Source organism: Pseudonaja textilis, chromosome 1, assembly GCF_049901715.1.
Source record: "Pseudonaja textilis isolate UNSWEBS1 chromosome 1, rPseTex1.2, whole genome shotgun sequence".
NCBI lineage: Eukaryota > Metazoa > Chordata > Lepidosauria > Squamata > Elapidae > Pseudonaja > Pseudonaja textilis.
Window position 1 is genome coordinate 293,869,510 of NC_141990.1, and position 13,935 is coordinate 293,883,444.

General features: G+C 39.1%; 1 long non-coding RNA gene across 4 annotated transcripts in view; it reads left to right on the forward strand.

Annotated features, from left to right (window-relative positions):
* Nucleotides 1-13,935, forward strand: part of LOC148128257 (uncharacterized) — a 299,527-nt gene that overhangs the window by 151,063 nt on the left and 134,529 nt on the right. For all 4 annotated transcript variants that reach the window (XR_015741137.1, XR_015741136.1, XR_015741138.1 and 1 more), the window contains one exon: nt 10,634-10,743. This is a non-coding gene — a long non-coding RNA (uncharacterized LOC148128257). The remainder of the gene's footprint in view (nt 1-10,633; nt 10,744-13,935) is intronic.

Below are 13,935 nucleotides of genomic sequence, written 5' to 3' on the forward strand. Positions count from 1 at the left end.
AAGTCTAGGATTTCCAAAGAAGCAGAAGTCTCCTGAGTGCCTACACTCAATATAAAACAAATGGAAAATGACAAATCAACAAGGTCACTGCCCCATCTAATTTGCTGCATTGGTTCTGCCTGTTCACATTCGCTAGACATGTAAAGTTTCTTTAAAAAAGAAGGGAAAAAAGAAAAAAAAAGCTAAGTCACCTCTATGTAATTTAGTTGATTAATGATGATGTGTTGTAAGTGGAAGATATTTACTATATCCTAGTGGGTGTTCATTTCACATTTTGAAGGATACAGATATACTCTTAGTTTATGTCTGTAATTGAGAATATTTATTTATTTATTTACTCACTGGCTTAGCTTGTTGTCCCTCTTTAGTCCTTACAAAATTCCTAAATACAAAAGGCAATATAGTACAATTAAATCCAATTAAATATATTTATTTAAACATTAAAAGCAGACACAAAAATAAATTAAATACACTAAAAGAAAATATAGCATCAAAACCATTAACACTGAAAAACTCAAATATATTAAGAGAAGGCTCAGTGCAGAATGATAGAGGACTGGCTTTCAAAGTCTTGAGAGTATAAATCTTATCTAGCACAAAAACAAAATAAATTAACAAAGTAGATACTAGATCATAAGTAACCAAACTGGCACACAAATGTGATTCCCAAGCATTCACACAATCCACAAAGAACAAAGACCAGGCTGGAAATCTGTGGAACCTTAAAATCTCCAAAACTGATAAAACACAGGACTGAATTTCCCCCTTTGAAAGGGGCTCAAGACCAAAAATGGGGGCATGTTCTGAAAGAGGGCATCACTGGAATCAAGAGATACAGACAATTTTTGTCCAGTCTCCAACCATCTCTTTTGGGAGAAGATGGTTGAGAAGATGGTTGCCTTATAGCTCCAGAGGGCCCTGGAAGAAGCAGATTATAGTCTAATTATAGATTATCCCTTTTAGTCAGGATTCAGGCCTGGCCATAGTATTGAGGTGGCATTGATCATACTTATGGATGACTTTTGACAGGCTCAGCATGGAGGTAATGCATCCATCCTGGTCCTCCTTGATCTCTCAGTGGCTTTGAATACCAAAGTATTCATAGTATCCTTCTGGGCTGGCTCAGGGAATTAGGAATGAGAGATCTGTGTTACAATGGTTCTCCTTTTTCTAGAGCAGGGGTCCCCAAACCCAGGCTGTGGACTGCTACCAGGCTGGGATCTGTCGGGAACCAGGTTGCCAAAGCAGCGAGCAAGTGCATGAAGCTTCTTTTGCACATGCACAGGATTTAGGTTGCTTACAGAAAGCCACTTCTCGCCCCGCCACCAAAGCTACCTCTGCTGCTGGTCTGTGGAATCAAAATTTTTGGGGACCCCGGCTCTAAAACCAGTTCTATTCAGAGTTGGGGAGGGTAGAAAGAAGTGAAGCAGGAGATCTCTGCTTTATGGGATCTACTCTCTTCTAGCTTCTAGTCAACATTAACACGAAACCACTGGGGAGGTAATCCGTTGTCAGTGGGTACAGTATTATCAGTGTGGTGATGAAACTCAGCTCTACATCTCTACCATAGGCCAACAATAGTGATGCTATTGGGGCCCATTCCCAATACCCAGAGAAAAGGCTTCAGCTGAACTCTGGCGAGACTGAGCGGATGTAGATTTTTTAAAGCTTTCCAGATCTGGAGAATTTTCATCCCTAACCTGGATTGGAAATACACTTTTCCCAACAGAGTCAGTGAGCAGTTCAGAGGTTCTCCTAGTCTCTTGGCTTCCACTTGAAGATCAAGTTATACCAAGGTGGGTGTTGAAGTGGTGGTGGTCTTGGCACAGGTTCAGCTTATGCATCTATTGTGCTCTTTTTTGGACCCTGAGGACCTGCTTACAACAATTGATGCCTTATTCATCTCCTGCTTGGAATACTGTAACATACTCTAAATGGGACTGCCCTTGAAGAGTATCAGGGGCCACAGCTAGTCTAGAGTACAGTGGTATGGGCAGATTCTGGTACCTCTGATTGTGCTCGAACAACCCTACTCTGAAAACTGGATTGGCTCCCAATAGGCTCCCAGCTATTATTCATGGTCCTGTTATCAGTTAAGAAGCCCTAGATAACATAGGCTATTTTGCCATTGTTTCAGTCTACCCCACTTGATCTAGCAAGAAGGATGTGCTTTGGGTTCCATCCATCAGACAATGCCATTTTCCTGGACTTTGGAGTAATGCCTTCTCTGTGGATATGTTTTCCCTTTGGAATAGCATCTTCCTAGAAATCCAGCCCTACTAGCCTTTCATAAGGCTTTGAGGACCAGGCAGTTTTCCAGATTTTGAGGTCAGCCCAATGAGCTCTTTGGCAATGAAGCTTTTGTTTTGTAGGTTATTGTTTAATGTAATGAATTTTAAGTGTTATGACCTGTTATATTTTAATTTTTGTACATTGTCCAGAGTCATTGCTATGAATTGAGCAGCTCTGTAAACTGAATGAATGAAGAATGAATTAATTAGGTGGAGCTTTCTGAGATAATATTCAAGTACCCAGATGGCCGGCACCAAAAATATCTGCTTCAAGAAGTCACCCATCAAATTGTATACACTGAGACATTACGCAAAGTCTCTGATTATGACTTTAGAGGGATGCAGTGTCATCTGATGAGTGCTGTTATAGCAGCTATTGTAGGATTAATTCAAGTAATACTTCTCTTAATTGGTATATCTCTTTTACCTTTTTCTATGCAATCCAGTTTTAGTACAAAACTAGTAGCTAGCATGTGAATGAATTCAGTGTTAATCCATATAATTTATGTATTGTATGGGGAAAAATTACCCATTTCATTATGCAAATATCAATATTCTTGTGAAAAATCATATCATATATAACACACTATAATTGAATATGAACTGGCTTCTACCCAACAACAATTTGTTTTGTCCTTTTCTCACCAGTAACATACCAGAGGTTTCAAATGATAATTGTTGTGAGCTCCATTTATAATAATAACAGTAAATATTCCTGGCCTGACATTGAAACATAATGACATGCCTGACAAATAGCTATTACTCATTAAGTCTCATAGCATATATACATCTGAAATAATTTTCTACAAATAAATTTAAGAGATGTGGTTTCCAGATTAAGTGATCTAGCCTTAAGTAGTATACATAAAGACATCACTGTGAGAGCTTAGTATGTTTTGATTGCAGTCTTGGTGTGGCAAACATGAATTGACCTACCAGGAATTGACCTTGCTTTCAAATCCAGCCTAGAATCATCAGCACATGTTCCCACAGTGCCACTCTGTAAGTCATCTGTGATTTGATTTTTGGAGTCTGGCTTGCCAGCCGGTGTAGTTTGAAGTCTCCCTGAGGCTCAAGGAACTACAGTTTTCTTCCCCAGATTTCAACTTATGTCCAGCTGATAATTAGCTCATAACCAGAGCCAGTATTTGGTTTTAAAGGAGGCAGAAATGTTAAACCTACCTAGGTTTGAATCCATTGATCTCACCTATATTTTCCCTTCTTTTTCTTGTGCTCCAAACAGTAAATCCAGGAGTAGCTGTTACAGATTATAAAGAATAGAAGCTGAACTTGTACGCGATTATACTGTTGCATGTGTATTTATTGCTTCCAGATAAGCTCAAGAGGTTTTGCATAGAAAGGCATGTACATTAAGAAAGAGGCAAAGCCTTGGAATCCTTTGTCTATAGTTCAATCTTTGCCTGCCTACGAGTGACAGGATCAGGGAAGAATTTTCTGTGACTAATTAGGTTTCAACTTGCCAGAGAGAAAATGGACATTGGCAGACTATTGTAGAATGGTGAAGCTGAGTTTGAACTAGATTGAACTTAATTTCCTTTTCACTGAAAGGAAAGAAAGATTAATGAAATATCCCCAAATCCATCCTGTTAGTTTTTATTAAATCAGCAAATGAAATTTAAGCTCCAATTCTGTTATAAAACCTTTTCCTGTAGATTGAGTTACAGCAAATGCAAGTGAAATAGACGTGCTTCCCTGTTTCAGGGTTTTAGATATGAAAATTACATTATTTCTGTCAACAGTAACATTTCTTTAGTCAAATGTCGTGTAAAAAATCTAATCATTCCTCAGAATAAAGGCACAAATGTTCCCTACTTGGTTAAATGGTCATATATTTTGTTTTGGTTTCTTTCTTTAAAGAAAATCTTGCCTCCCTGTTTTCCAACTTTTTAAAGTTGATTTAAAAACTCTCTCGAATAAAAACATTATTTGCTTTCATGCTTGAAAAAAATGCCTTGGTTTAATTGGAATGCAGGTTAATTAATTTCTACCACAGGAAGAATTGTATCCTCTTTGAGTTACATGTACAAAGAAAACTCAAAGAAAGTTAGAAGGTGCCATTTCTGTAGATTAGGAATAATCTCTCTCATACACAAACATACACTGTACTGTACTTCATACTATTAGAATGAAGTTAATAGGGATGCTATGAAAAGCAAGTAATGATTAATAATTGACTTAATGCAGGGATGGGATTCTACCAGTTCTCACCTATTTGCTAGAACCAGTTGTTAACATTTTAAGCAGTTTGGAGAACCGGTTGTTAGAAGAAATTACTGGCCTAATCCTGTAAGGAAGGCAGGAAGGAAACATTCTGGAGTTGCTTACAAAAATTGCCTCTCCGTTAACCCTTATTACATTCTTGGCAGGACTAGACTTCCTGTCTCAGGAATGTCTTCTTTTTCCTCCTTTGCTGGTACTTTGCTTGTGTGGAGTGACCATTCAAAGTTACAATGGCACTGAAAAAAGTGATTTATGACCATTTTTCACTCTTATGACTGTTGCAGCATCCCCACAGTCATAAGAGGCCAAGTGAGGAGGTGTGTGCCTCAATGTGAGTGACATTGAGTTGGCCACACCCAGCCAATAACATGACCACCAAGCCATGTCCACCCAGTCACATGACCACCAAGCCATGCCCACCACCTAAGCCACGCCCACAGAACCTGTTGTTAAAAATTTGAATCCCACCTCTGACTTAATGTTACATTTTTACTACTGTATCAAAGAGAATGAGAGACACTTACTGAAGTTTCTGTCACCAGAGTCAAAATAATTTGTGCAACATATACCTTGACTGCTTTGTTTCAGGTTGCAAAGTAACTTAGGCCACCAGTTCATATCTTGCAGCCATATTCTGAATAGATCAAAGAGAAGTCAACACCTTGCTATGCTCTTCTCATTCTCAGGATTTTCTGTTCACAGTTCTATAGTGATGTTTTAAAGCTGCATTGAGTTCAATGATCGGCTGCCTGCAATTTGGCAGTACAAATCCCACCAGACTCAAGGTTGACTCAGCCTTCCATCGTTCCAAGGTGGGTAAAATGAGGACCCAAATTGTTGGGGGCAGTGTGCTGATTCTGTAAATCACTTAGAGAGGGCTGTAAAGCACTATGAAGCGGTATATAAGTCTAAGTGCTATGCTATCTCCTGTCTGTAATTCTTGCATATACAAGAACTTAAGGCAAGCAAATCCATGTTTCCAGGTTCAGGAGCCTAAATTCTGAAGAAAGACATCTTCCTCATGCCAGATAAAGAAGTCTTTGATAGTTCTCACATTCTAATATTTTATATTGATGTTTTTATGATGTTGTAAGCTGCCCCAAGCTGCTTGACAGGGAGATGGGCAGCATATAAATTTAATAAGTAATTAAATGAATGAATGAATGAATGAATGAGGTATGCTTGTTAGCTTAAAGATCTTAATAACCAGACAGATTCATAATGGAAGAAATGTTCTGCAAATAGCAAGGCATAATCATTTAAAGCAGTGTTTCTCAAACTTAGCAACTTTAAGATGTGTAGACTTCAATTCCCAGAATTCCCTAGCCAGCCATGCTGATGTAGAACTTTCAGGGTTAACCCCAACACCTAACATTCTGCCCCCAGAAGCTGTACTTTAAAGTTAGAAAAAAAGAAAAGCAAGAGAAATTAAAAGGGTAAGAAAAAATATATGGAAAAATTATGGAAAAAGAATAACTTCCAACTTTCTTCAATACAGATACACGTATGAAATAACCTCTTACTCCAAGTTTAACAAAAATAAAGGCATAATCTGGAAAACACACATCAAATATAAAAGCAATAACCACACACCATATTTCTATAATCAAAACAAATCTAGCTATCCAATCCCAAAATCAGAAAACTATGTCTTACAAAAGTAAATCTGACAGATTTCTGTATGCCCAATGTAGTGATCTAGACTTTTTTTCCACTAAAATAAATTTTGCACTTGCTCAAACATTACCCTTCATATATTTGAAGATGAGGTCTTAGCATAAAATTTAGAGACTAACCCTTGTTTCCTTTCTCTGTCTCAAATTAAATCTTGTGGGATTGAGGATATTCTTTTTCTTTTTTTGGTTTAGTCTATAACAACATGGAATAGATTAACTAATGCTGCCACCGAATTTAAAACATTAACACTGTTTCCTTCAAGCCGCAGTACAAAGATCAGCACTATGAGATGGCATAACATTTTTATAGTGGTTGCCAAGAAAATAGATGCAGCCACTGCTCCTGAGTTCATCCTCTGGAACTGATTATGCCTAATCCTTTAGAAAATGTATAAATAAAATGATGCCAAGACTGATGGACAAACTGGGGCACATACTCAAGTTTCTAATATATTGCTTGCTTGCTTGCTCTCTCTCTCTTTTCAGAAAAATAACAAGCTAACAGTTATATAAAGAAGTCAAACTGTATAAATGAATGTTTTAGAGCATGTCACAGCAAAGACACAAATGCTTGAAGACTACTAGGAACTACAGGTGTATATGTACACACACACACACACACACACACACAAACCCAATGCCAAGTATTTAAGCCTTTCTTCTTAGAGCCATTATTTCTGTTCCTATGAAAAACCATACTTAGCAGGAACACCAGAGGTGTTTACACTTGGTATTAACGTCTTAGTCACTACCTTAATCACAGAGCCCCAATCCAGGAGTAGTAATTAATTACCTTAATGAAAAAGTTTGTTGGTGGGACTGAGGGGGTGGGTGGAGATTGGCCTGTAGAGAAATCTCAATAGGCAGATAATTAGTTTTACATACTACCATTCTCTGCAGTGAGGCCTGATTCTGGAGCTCCTAATTTGGCCCCATGTTTCTATTCAAGTTAAAAGGAGTTTAGGCTGCCCAAATCCCCCTTTAGCCTAGAGTTTCCAGACCACCAACTGTGATGATCAAGACTTTTTAGTTGTACACTAGGTGATGCATCAATTTGTTTTGTTTGTCTTGATTCAAATACATTAAAAATTATCATTTTTAAAGAAAATCAAAAGCATGGAAGAGGCTGCAAATATTTTATTTTGCTCAGAAGAGCACCTGCATCTTTAGAACAGATGGATTTTGCAAATCCCTCTACCAATATAGGAGCAAGGTTATTTAAATCAGCTGGACACAAACTCCTTTTACAAATAATAAATTATATTAAATGTCATTCTCTTGATGGTCAGGCCAAGCAATGTGCTATACATGCAGAGCTATATTTCTGAAGCAGTTTACCAAAATTCTTGCTACTTGGGAACAATACTTGTGGAGACATTAATTCTACCTCCCACGTGCTTATGCACACAAACACACACACACACACACACACACACACACACAAAGAGAAGACAAGGCAGGTATCCAGGTTCCCCAACATGGCAACTACCAATGGGCCCTTAAATAGATTTCCGGGTACCCAACACTCTTCCTGTCCTATTTGACTTTCTATACCTTTAGAACAATAATTTAATTTTTTTTTTAAATGAGAAGTTGTCACATTACAAAGCCAAGTGCTAGAATCAGGATTATCTTTATTTCCAAGTATACTTTTGTATGGTCCTCTGCTTTTGAGCTCATCTGCCCACAAAAAGAGCAAAGGCATAGAGGTGACAGGAAACTAGAGAATGTAACAGACAACATATTGTTAAATTGTGCTTTTAGAACTGTTCATGTCTCCCATGGCTGTCATTTTGTCAATGGGGAAACCACCAACATCTATTCTTCAAGTCTACTGGCATGTTTTCAAATTTCAAATGTTACCATTGGAGGCCCTTAAGACAGACAATGAAGTGGTTTGACATGTTTTCAGATTGATAAACTCCTTTTCTGGCTATGGTTTCTTCAAAGATTGGTACACCAAGCCTCCAGAGATACTTTACCAACTTTACCATATTTCAATTGACCTGCATGCTGGCTAGAGCTCTTCCAGCCTGTAGCTTATCAACATTCTTGCTATTTAGGAACAATACTTTTTTTTTTTAATAAAGTTTTATTTGGGTTTTCACACACAAAATACAAGTAAAACATCTTTTTGAAAATAGTATGGTCCCGGGTTGAACTTCTTTATACAGACACAAACTCAATTTCATGCTCATTTTTGTGTTCTATTCCATATCTTATACTATTTTACATTTTCTATATAGTTTTTCTCCTCTTTTAATTTTCTCAATTTTATTTTGATTATTTCATCTCAATTCAAATCATTATATTTATACTTTTGTCTGTTCTGTTTCAATTTCATATTATCTTTTCTCATTAAACAGATTTTCTCCTGTAGTTACTAATTGGAGTATGACACCTTTATAACTTTTAATTACATCCATTCAACTCTTATTTAAACTTCAATATATACCATAAGGTTATGACCTTCAATATAATACATAATACATAACTTCCAATCGAATTCTGCTTGGTACATTCTTATAATACACACTATATTCTTTTAAAAAAAGGATTATAAATATATGTAATTATAAACCCTCATTCCATTCCAATTCAGTTCTATCATTAATAATCATTAAAATCTTAACATCTTTAACACTTCTTTTCAATTAAATATCATACTTCCTTAAAGACACATATAATCTCCATAATTAATTTTTCCCTTATTTCTCTTCACATATGTTTTGTAAATCATTAAATATTCATTTTGTTACATTTATTTATTGACAAGCATTCCACTTAATTACGATAGCTATTTTATCAAACATTTTAATCATACATTGTTTCATATTTTCTAAAATTATTTCTGTTTCTAATATAACAATACTATCCTATGTACCTTTGCAGAATCCCCTTTTCCATTAAATTTTCACCCATTATCTCTAAATAGGCCCTGTTTCTCTATATTTTGTTTCTGTCCTTTATAACTTCTTTTCCTTTCTTTCTTCCCTCTCAGATTCTCCTTCCCCTTTTTACCCCCTTGTCTCTCTACTTCTAATTCTCTCTTCTGCATTTCCCTCTTCTGTTGCTTTCTGATTTTATACTTATTTTTCACTCTTTTTTTTTTAGTTGTTTTTCCCAATCTTAAACTTTCCATTCTCTTCCCCCCCCTTCCTTTTTCTCCCCACCTAAGATTACTTGTTCATTAAAGAAGGCTTCTTCTTTGTCGCAATCTTCTTGTTCTGCAGGCATTTCTTGTTGTTTCTCATAATTCCAAATCTCCATTTCTAAAAACTGAAATACGAAGCCAAAAGAACCTCTCCCTTCTTGTGCATCTTCTTTGTACTTTTTAAGTTCCATTTTCAGTTCTTCTAAAAGTGGAGCCATTTTAAACAGTTTAAACAACTACCCGATTGATTTTAGTCATTCAAATACAATAACCAAGAAACCAGAAATCATCAAGTAATCCAGATAGTCCCTAGTTATATCTTCTTATTTCTTTTTCGACTTTCTCTTCCTGGGGTTTTTGTTGTGATATTTCAGTTAGAATGTATCTTTTGGAAGTCTTGTTGAGATTTTGCTGTAAGTTCTTTTTAATTCCAGGCAGTTTCCTCCCTTCCAGATCCTGCCCTTTTATTCTTTTTCTCTCCTTTCCTGTTTTCAAAAATTTTTGATTATCCAGAAATCTTTATTATCCTTTTGACTTTTTATTTTCAGCATTAAATGCCTATTAATGTCAAAGTGGATTTTTTTCCAATTTCTTGCTTAAGTCTCTTAGCTGTCAGTATAGGAAAAGGAGGAAAAAAAAACAAATCTTTTCCTTTTTCTCTCTTCTTCGCAGCTTAAAAATCTTCTTAGAGAACAATGTTATTGTTTTTTTTAATAGTTTCAATTCCAGGGTACCTTATTTGTTGCTTTTGCTGTTTGACACAGTCAACCAAAACTTTCTCTTCTTATCTTCCTCCTGCACATTCTTTTCTGGTCGAGTTCTTCTTTGTGGTGGCCATTTTTGACCACAACCGCCTTTGGGAAAGGGAGTAATGGCCAGCTGGGGAGGAGAGATGCGGCTCTCCTCAACCCTTCAGGCAGTCTCCCCCCTCTTCACCACCTCTACGGGGTGGCTTAGCCCCAAAACCAGCTGGCTTGGGGCGCTCCAGTGGCAAGCATGGATCGAAGCCTCGCGGAGATGAGGCTTCGGTCTGTCGCCAAAGAAGCTCAAACCGGAAGTCTGCTATTTAGGAACAATACTTGTGGGGGCATTAATTCTATCTCCCCCACCCTCACACATACACACAGAAGAAGGGAAGACAAGGCAGGTATCCAGGCTGCCCAAGATTTATTTCCTTGTCCATTTTTTAAGGTGGTAAGGCTAGTGTTAAGTCACAGGAAATGAGACTCAGGACACCAGCATGATTCCAATTTGTTTTTACTTCCATCTAGGACTGAGCAGCGAAGAAACCGCAGCAGCCCTTCTTATACTCGGGCTGCTCGCGGCTGTGGCTAGTGACAGCTCTTTGAATTTCCTGCCACCACGGACCAACCAATTGCAGGTGAGTATGCTAATACATAACACCCCTCCCCACCTGGTCCGGTCCAACCAATCAGAAGCTCGCCTACCGTACATAATCACGTAGGTAGGCAGGGCTTTTATGGGTTGTACCGGACCTGTGCAACTCAGTCTCCGTTTGGCTCCTGAGCTGTTCAGATGGGTCTGCTGTTCCTCCTGTCTGCCTTCTTGGAACATCCTGGAAGGTTGAATCAGCCATGCCGCTCCCGACAGGAATTTCCTGGCTGGTTGAGTTGACTCAGCCGATCCCGCCAGGGACTGTTTTCCCATTATCCTTCAGGGCCTGTTCCTGTCTTCCAGACCTGCCTTCTTCCCTGGTCTCAGGTACGTGTTTGCGTTTCCCGACCGGGGCTAGTGTTAGTATTGGTTGTTGCGTAGTTGTCAGGGTTTGTTCTGTTGTTTCTGTTGTTCGTGGAAGGTCTCCCCCTCTCTTCCTACTTGTGTTTTGTTTGTTTGAGGGATCTCCCCCATCTTCTCTGGTTGTGTTATGTTTGTTTGGGGGGGGTCTCCCCCTTCCCCTATGGTTATTTTTGAGGGTTTCCCCCTCCTTCCTTGTATTTGTTTTGTTTGTTAGAGGGTCTCCCCCTCTTCTGTGGTTCTCCTTGGGTCGCCCTTCGTGACTCTCGCTCTGAGCTGGTCAATGTATCTCCTCCAGCTTCTCCCATCTGTGGTGTCTACCCTGTACAAATGGGGCCCCGTTATCTGGGTTACTTTTGCTGGTAACCACAGTGGTTCTCCTGTGAGATTTTTTTGCATAAACTGGGTCCCTTGTTTGGAATGTGCGGCAATTACTGGAGGAGTCTGCTGGTTTTTCTGGGCTATATGTGGGGTGTAGTCTGTCTAGGTGTGATCTTAGTTAGTTTCCTCCCCATTAGTCATTCTGCTGGGTTTTTATTTGTTGTGACACTGGGTGTCATGTGTTGAATGGTTAGTAGCTTATCTATTTTTTCTTGTGTGTCCCTAGGCCCCAGCTTTTGTAATGTTTCCATTGTGTAACGTACCATGCATTCTGCCAGTCTGTTCATAGAGGGGGGTCCCAGTGCTGTTAGTGCATGCCTTATCCCCTGTTGTGCTAGAAATCCCTCGAATATTGTTGCCGTGAATTGCGGCCCATTGTCGGATACAATCAAATCTGGCAATCCATGTGTAGCAAAAAGTTTCCCAAGCTGTCTAATGACAGCTTCTGTTGTAGTGGAGTATATGATGCTTACCTCTAGCCATTTGGAGTAAGCATCTACGACTATTAGAAATGTGTGTCCTTTGGTCAGGCCTGCAAAATCAATGTGTAAACTGGACCATGGTCCCCTTGGTGTTTCCCATTTGTGTTTTGGTGTTGTGGGGGTATTGGCCTTGATTCCTGGCAGTTTTTATATGTTGACACCCAATCCCCTATTTCCTTATCCATCCCTGGCCACCATACATAACTCCTTGCCAAGGCTTTCATTTTTACAATACCCGGGTGTCTCTCATGTAATAATTCTAGTATATGTTTCCTTAATCTGTCCAGTATGATCACCCGATCCCCCCATAGTACGCACCCCTTAAGCATTGAAAGTTCTGTTTGTCAATTCCGGAATGGTCTGATGGTCTCGTCGCTCTCTGTTTCTGGCCATCCTTTTCCTATCAAATTTAAAATTCACGCCAGGGTTTTGTCTCTAGCTGTTTCCCTATCAATGTCTGCCATTGCAGGTAGGTTTTCTAATGTCTCTATTTGAAGGGTCGATGTGGTTTGTGCTGGGTCGTCTTCTATGTCAGGTAGAGGGCAACAACTAAGCGCGTCAGCATGAATAATGTCTTTTCCAGGTTGGTAGATCAGTTTGTAGTTATATGCAGCCAGGAATTCTGACCACCTTGTCATTCGTGGTGACAGTATATTAGATGTAGCTTTGTTTCCTGCAATTATGCCCAGGAGTGGCTTGTGGTCTGTGACTAGTGTGAAAGTTCTCCCATAGATATATTTGTGGAAACGTTTTATTCCAGTGACAGCGACCAATGCCTCTTTGTCTAATTGACTGTAGTTCCGCTCTGGCTTTGACAATGTCTTAGAATAGAAGGCTATAGGTACTTCTTTCCCATCTAGTAGTACATGGCTGAGTATTGCGCCAACGCTGAAAGGTGATGTATCGCAGGTTAGTGTTATTGGAAGTGTCTCACTATATTGTATTAGTACGCGATCTGATGTGATCAATTTTTTATTTCCTGGAATGCCATTTCTTCTCGTTGTCCCCAGGACCAGGTTGCTTTCTTGTCAAGCAACCTATGTAGTGGTTCCACAATGGTTGCTTTCTGTGGTAGGAATATATTATAAAAGTTAATGAGTCCTAAAAAGGCTTGTAGATCCATTTTATTTGTGGGTCTGGGGGCTTCCTTGATTGCTCTGACTTTATTTTCAGTGGAGTGGATTCCTTCGCTGTCTATAAGGTATCCTAGGAATTCAACTTTGTTGGCGGCTAATAGGCACTTCTCCTTTTTTACTTTTAGTGCTGCCTCTTTGAATTTCCCTAGGACTTCCCTTAGGTGGTCACGTAGTTGTTCTTTGTTCCTGGCTGATACCAGGACATTGTCGAAGTATGGTACCACCCCATTTATCCCTTGCAATAGGCGTTCCATTAAACTCTGGAACACTCCTGGGGCGATGCTGATGCCAAATTGTAGTCTGTTGCATTTGAATGCCCCCCCTGTGCATCATGATTGTCTGGGCTTCTGCTGTTTGGGGGTCAATGGGCAACTGTTGATACCCCTGCACGAGGTCTAGTTTCACAAAGGTTTCCCCCCTCAAGGGAATGTAATAGATGCTGTACCACTGGGACTGGGTATGTGCTTCATTGGAGTGTGTTGGATAACGGTCACTTTGTAGTCTCTGCACATGCACACCGACCCATCAGGCTTAATTGGTGTAACAATTGGGGTTTCCCACCTCGCGTGGTCAATTGGTTCTAAAACCCCTTGCCCGATCAGTTTATCCAATTGCTTATCGATTTTGGGTTTTAGCGTGAAAGGAACCCGCCTCGCCTTTAGCCTTATGGGAGCTATATTTGGGTTTAGATTAAAGGAAATTGGGGATTCTGGTACTTGCCCAGTTCTCCACTGAATACGTCTCAGAATTCTTCCATCAGGTTGTCTTCCCACTCTGTTTTGGTTATGCTCTTTATCCCTATGACTTTGATTCCTAATG